This window comes from Macrobrachium rosenbergii, chromosome 40 (assembly GCF_040412425.1).
Source record: "Macrobrachium rosenbergii isolate ZJJX-2024 chromosome 40, ASM4041242v1, whole genome shotgun sequence".
Lineage (NCBI taxonomy): Eukaryota > Metazoa > Arthropoda > Malacostraca > Decapoda > Palaemonidae > Macrobrachium > Macrobrachium rosenbergii.
Window position 1 is genome coordinate 17,475,166 of NC_089780.1, and position 7,500 is coordinate 17,482,665.

Below are 7,500 nucleotides of genomic sequence, written 5' to 3' on the forward strand. Positions count from 1 at the left end.
TCAAGTAACATATATATATATATATATATATATATATATATATATATATATATATATATATATATATATATATATATATATATATATATATATATGGAGGTTATCAAATCTAATACAGGAAAGAGCGAGAAAAGTAAAGGAATAGTTTTATATTCAAATTTGGTGAAATTGCTTTTAGTATATTCTATTTGCAGCTCTTACCTTAGAATGAATAATCATGTTGCTTTATGTTATATTGCAACACCATATTTCCAGTACTTTTACTAAATAGTTAATCCATATAACAATATATTTGCTTTAAAATATATATTTTTAAATGTTATAGTGAAGAAATTGCTTTCAAAGTTTGTTGTAAAACGTTAATGAATAGGTTTATAATTAGTGATGATTTTAATTAATTAAGTAATAATCATACATTCACATATTCTATGATATTTCATATACAACTGTATTTACAAAATGTGTTGCAAAATATTCAGAAAAAAGCAGAACACTCCCTATAAGTGATATTCTTTACTTATAAACAAAGGGGAATTCATTTTTAGTAAAGTAACATACATCGTCATACAGACAGCTATTGTGACTGTAACAGCACCAACGCTTTTGACGGGTCGAGGCGAGCTAGAGTACTCTCTCTCTCTCTCTCTCTCTCTCTCTCTCTCTCTCTCTCTCTCTCTCTCTCTCTCTCCCAGGAAGGCGCGCGGGCGCTCCTGCCTGGAACGTCTATTTATCTTAACACTCTGAGGGAGAATTTCCCAAAACGAGGACTACTGTCGCGCTGTGAAGGCAAATGTCACCGGGGATATAACGACAGCTCCGTGCCGTCTCATTTGTTACGTCCGAACATGATCCTCGCTCTCCTGACTCTCCCGAACTGGGTCATTTTGTCGTTCGCTGTCGATGTTCTGGAATATATTTTACTCTACCTGGTGTTGTCGCTTTCGTGGCTAGATGAAAGTATTTGCGTTTTACATCTAATTTCGAGTTTCCTCCTGACGCTGTAATTGAGCATCACGATGAATGGGAAATAAGAACGCTGACGTAATGGGTATTTCTCGCTGGATTCTAATTTCTTCCTAACACTGCAATTGATTATTTAAGAACACTGACGTAAAGGAATGGATAAAACATAAACGTCTACAAACTAATCTGACTAAGATAGATGACTTCCTCTAAATGGATAATGAAATTTGAAATGACGGGCTTGGAAATATAAACAGAACTTGAAGAATAATTTGGAATATGAAAATTAATAAAAAGAAATTTCCTCCTAACACTGCAACTGAGCATTACGATGAATAAGGATTTCGACAGAGCGATGGATAAAATCCACATGTGTGTACAAACAAATGTGATGAAGACAGGACTCCCTCTAAATGGATAATGAAATTTGAAATGACGGGCTTAGAAATATAAAAGGAGCTTGGAGAATAATTTGGCAATAAGCTGAATAGGAAATAAGCACATTGACGTAAAAGAATGGATAAAATCTACATGAATCTACAAACTAATCTGACGAAGGCAGACGATTCCCTCTAAATGGATAATGAAATTTTAAATTACAGGCTTGGAAATATAAGCAGGATTTCAAGAATAATTTGGAATATGAAAGTTAATAAATACAAAATGCAAAAGATTGCTACAGAAGGTACATGGAAAATATTGTGTAAGTGAAATGCAGTCTGGAAAATTAATGTTTTGAGAGTAAATACCCATATATATATATATATATATATATATATATATATATATATATATATATATATATATATATATATATATATATATATATATATATATATATATATATATATATATATATATATATATATATATATAAATTGCAAGGGATACGTTTAATGCTGATGAACTCTAATTATTTCAATTTTAAAGTCTCTAGATTTAATACAGATAAAGGGAAAGTTCATGTAGTATGTCCAAAGGTTAGCAACGTTGTATCCTATAAAATGCACTTGAAAATAATGGAAATCTATTCAGTCATTAAACACCTGGTTGTGACTAGCATATCGAATATGTCTTCATCATTTATAGTTCTGATTTCAATAACGACAAATATTTTGAAAACCATTTGATGCTCATTCATAAACATGGTATTGCTCAATACGAATTGCTCGAAAACTTTCCTGCCTTGCCTTACATCTGTCTGATAATGAAATACCGATTCATGTTCAGCTTGAAAACAACTGCAGGCGAAATCCTCAACGAAATCAAAAGAACCGAATAAAAGGAACCTAAAATAGATCATAAAGACGACAAACCTTCCTCAAGAAAGGAGAAGTAATGGACGGGAGAAGCATTATTCTGTCAGGTGCCATTCAAGCAGACATAATACTAAAGCGTTGAATTCCCAGCTCGGAGAGTCGGCGGGCATAATCCTTTCCGGGGACTTAGAAATGAGAAGAGAGGAATGGACATGGAGAAAGGGAAGTGAGCATGAGGTGAAAGAAGCAGGTGAGGAGGGAGAGTGAAAGTGAGGAGCCAGGTAATGGAAGCGGGTGAGGAGGGAGAGTGAAAGTGAGGAGCTACATAATGGAAGCAGGTGAGGAGGGAGAGTGAAAGTGAGGAGCCAGGTAATGGAAGCAGGTGAGGAGGAAGAGTGAAAGTGAGGAGCTACATAATGGAAGCAGGTGAGGAGGGAGAGTGAAAGTGAGGAGCCAGGTAATGGAAGCAGGTGAGGAGGAAGAGTGAAAGTGAGGAGCCACGTAATGGAAGCGGGTGAGGAGGGAGAGAGAAAGTGAGGAGCCACGTAATGGAAGCAGGTGAGAAGGGAGAGTGAAAGTGAGGAGCCACGTAATGGAAGCGGGTGAGGAGGGAGAGTGAAAGTGAGGAGCCTGGTAATGGAAGCGAGTGAGAAGGGAGAGTGAAAGTGAGGAGCCACGTAATGGAAGCGGGTGAGGAGGGAGAGAGAAAGTGAGGAGCCAGGTAATGGAAGCAGTTGAGGAGGAAGAGTGAAAGTGAGGAGCTACGTAATGGAAGCGGGTGAGGAGGGAGAGTGAAAGTGAGGAGCCAGGTAATGGAAGCGGGTGAGAAGGGAGAGTGAAAGTGAGGAGCCACGTAATGGATGCGGGTGAGGAGGGAGAGAGAAAGTGAGGAGCCACGTAATGGAAGCAGGTGAGGAGGGAGAGTGAAAGTGAGGAGCTACGTAATGGAAGCAGGTGAGGAGGGGGAGTGAAAGTGAGGAGCCAGGTAATGGAAGCAGGTGAGAAGGGAGAGTGAAAGTGAGGAGCCAGGTAATGGAAGCAGGTGAGGAGGGAGAGTGAAAGTGAGGAGCCAAGTAATGGAAGCAGGTGAGTAGGGAGAGTGAGAGCCAGCTTTCATATTTATAGGAACTTAACCAGAATGACCGAAAGGCCTCTTGGATTCGACATTTACGTATTTGAGTGTCAAGGTCTCATGAAATGATTCCTTTCTTGTTTCCTAAAGCGATGAGGAATGTACAACAAAGACGTAGAAAGAGAAAATTATAAGAAATTAGTTTCACACCTTTTCTTTTAAAGGTGAAGAATCTGATTAAACCTCACTCTATTTTCGATATTAAAAAATATTATTGAAAGGCAAACAAGAGATAATATTTATTTTGTAATAAAGCTTTTCTTGATATTTGTTCAGTAAAAGATATAGGGGATGGGAGTATAATAATTTTCAAAGAATTATACGATCCATTGTCGTCAAATTCTTTACCATCAGCAGTGAATATACAGAGAATATATAAACTTTCAGATGTTCTTATATCTAATAATCATTTAGGGATATGCCATGGAAAACCTAATGTCTGTATCTATGTCATCTTTGGTGTAGGTTAAGTAGTTTATGAGTTTGTTTTGTTGGCTAAATAGAAAGTTTTTTTCTCCATTATTACAGAAATGTCGGATTACCCTTGATACAGTTCTAACGTGTATTGTTATGGAAGCTGGAATAGGTTAATGATCCGAAAAATTTTACAGTGATAATTTTCGCCTATTAATTTTACAGATTTTCATCCCTTGAGTTTTGCTGTTATCACATTAAACAATTTTCCTTTAGTAATTCTGTTAGATTATTCAAAAATCAGACCACAAGTGTTGTGATAAGACAGTTATAAGAAATAATAAAATCACAAATACAAGACAACAGCAAATATGGAATCTAATTCTGCCTCAGCATCCATTAAGATATCTATTCATAGAAGAACACCAACAACGACCAGTAGGATTGAGTCCTTCCACAACCTAAAAGGCCCTAGGAAGCCCTAGGAGGCCCTGGGAGCTCGTTTCCCGACGGAGGAACTTCCCTCAGATTATTCCCAAGCCTTACCTCCGGGAATTCCTGGGGAGTCTTTCGCCAATTTCCTGCCACCAAACGCTAGCTCTGGAGATACTGCTGAGTGGATAAAAACAAGAGGAGTTCATTTCTTTAAGTCAGCTAATCAGAGAGGTATCTGTCATCTCCCAATCTTTCACGAAGGGAAACAATCTACCCATCTCATCATAAGCAAAAAAAAAAAAATAATATATATATATATATTATATATATAATATATATAATATATATATATATATATATATATATATATATATATATATTATATATATATATATATATATATATATATATATATATATATATATATATATATTGAAAGAAGCAAATAAATAAATAGATAAAATGAAATGGGGAATGTTTTCCTTTACAGAAAAGACATAACACTAGATTAACTTTGAATTATAATATTCCTGGTGAGCCTGGGATATTGACAGTGAACCAAAGCTGGGGCAATAAATAAAAATCAATGAAGAAGAAAATTACACCTTTAGATACGAAGTTTAAAAGTATAAACTGAGATCATATTTCACAATCCAATCCTCTGCCTTTTAGAAGCACCAAAACCACAAGAAATGCTTGAATAATTTTAAAAAACACGGGGTTATTATAATTAAGCTGACATATTTAATTCAAAATAACCCTTAAATATTACATGTATCGCATCATGTTCATTGATACGTGGTCAAGACACTTTATTGTTAGCACATAGCAACTAATTCCTTTAGCATATTCTGCTCTACGGTATGGTATTCTCAGCATCACGTAAGGTGCTCGGTATTCCTTTACAGAGAAGATTTCGATCTGCTGCACTCTCCACTGCTGACCTTTTTCGAGGTAAAGGTTCCCGGTAATTACATTTTAATCGAAACCGCGAACGGGAGAGAAAAACCTCTTCCCGTCGACTCTTGACGATATTGGAAGAGCAGGTTGGTGGTCGGAGTGTGAACCTTAATTAGCTGGCGATTAAGCCTAATCAGAGAGTGTTAAAAAAAGGGGGCAACGGGAAGGAAATTCCACAGTTTGGGTAAACGGCTCTTTATGAATTTTTAGTCGGGATGTTCTCAGGTTTTTGTATTGTGTTTCTCTGGTTTTATCTTTTCATTTTTTCTACGCTGAAAATTATTAGGAAAATGGAGAAGGCCTCTTCAAGAAGAATTCTGTTTTAAGATATGGTTAATTGGTTGAATCATACATGTAAATATACAGTATACACACACACACACACACACACATATATATATATATATATATATATATATATATATATATATATATATATATATATATATATATATATATATATATATATATATATATATATATATATATATATATATATATATATATATATATATATATATATATATATATATATATATAAAGACAAAAAGCAGAATTTTATGGTGGCCTACTTAATTATGTTGTTTTGGAAAAAAGTTTCATTCTTTTCTGATTTATGGGGACATCCATTTTACATAAATTAGCATGAATAACTGAAATTTGTTTAATTTTAGTCACAGTTTTACGAATGAAAGTTCTGTAATAGTTTGGTCAATGGAGTAACCAAGCCTCATTCGGAAACCTGCAGAAGTCTATTTTTCTACAGTAATAATAATAAATAATAATAATAATAATAATAATAATAATAATAATAATAATAATAATAATAATAATAATAATAATAATAATAATAATAATAATAAAGTAAAGAAAGTTCATTGATTTAACAGGTCCTCTTAAAAAGAGATAAAAAGAGATCTGTTACCATAAAGAAAAATAATGCTATATGTAATAATCAAACAATAAGCGCCTTAAAAATATATCAATAAGAAAAAAACATTTCAAAATACATTGCATATCTGCGCCCAGAAATCAACTGAATGCTTTTATTTCTTTCTCCGTTTTTTTTTTTTTTTTGTCTTTTGATGAATGCATTTTTTATAAAGCTTCAATGGGCATACATTTTTTTCAATGATGCTTGGACATATCTCTTTGTCTGACAACGCCCTAAAAGTTCTCTAAAAAAAATGCTGATGCCTCTTCAAACACGAAAAAACTTTCAATACTTTTTTTTTTTTTTGGAAAACGACGAAAGCAGTTGATTGAACAAGCCAGTGTCATTCGCTGGGAGGATGGAATTGCAAAAAATAGTTCTTGACAGACAAATGAAAATGAGAGAGATAGAGGAAAAATAATGAGAGATTGAAAATCTAATTTGCACCTTAAAGTAGGACTTTCAAGAAATGTATCGTCCCTAATCTACCTTTACTCATGTGGGAAGTTTTTGCACAGCAGGCAGAAACAGAAAGCTGCATAATGATATAGGTTGATGAAAATACGTGTACATGAATATTATTGAATCCCCTTGAAATAAACCACAATTCTTTTTTATTTAGCGAATTCTAATCAATACCTGAAATCATTTATTTTCATACTATTCAGTCTTTGTAGCAAAATGTTATCGAATGTATTCAATATTATTTAGTAAAAATCAATCACAGATAGTTTTACACGCAAAACGACATCATTAATGAATGTGGATACAATACATTCAGTGAAGTTAAAACAGCCATTTATTTCCGTAAAATAGTAATAACAGTTAGCTCGTCGACATGCGAAAGTCAACGAAGCGTATAGAAATATCTTATGACCAATATCTATATTAATCTGACTGCATAAAATAAACGTTAGGAGTGCCAAGGATTATTGCAAGATTGAGCACTGCCTTGGGAATCAATTTAATAACCTCTCAGTCCATAAAAAAACTTTTAAATAAAATCTTTCAATCCTTCTGCAGTTTTCCGTAGCCACACAACCTAAATCTCATCTGTAGGATTATTTGTACGCGTGCGTGTTCGCTTACCTTGGTGACACTAACAGTATATTCTCGATTATAATCCCTTAATGTATGTAAATTCACACTACCTTAACTATAAAAAAAAAATGGCGTGCAAAGTCTAGCTGATCCTGGTAAACACGCATCGGAAAATGTTGTATAAACATAAATATAGCAATTTGCTATTTGATAACACTCGTTTCCCTGGAGGTTTACAGTCTGTCGCGCTAAATCACACCAAATTGCATACCCGGATGCTTCCTAAATTAAGTCTCATGAATATTCAATTAATTTTTAAAATATACAATAAACTCGAGGCAGGACGCTGAACGAGGGACATA

At 34.0% G+C, this 7,500-nt stretch overlaps 1 protein-coding gene across 1 annotated transcript in view; it reads right to left on the reverse strand.

Moving 5' to 3' along the window:
• The window catches only part of LOC136826333 (uncharacterized), a 512,729-nt gene that overhangs the window by 422,540 nt on the left and 82,689 nt on the right, over window positions 1-7,500 (reverse strand). The gene's annotated exons all lie outside the window — the stretch shown is intronic.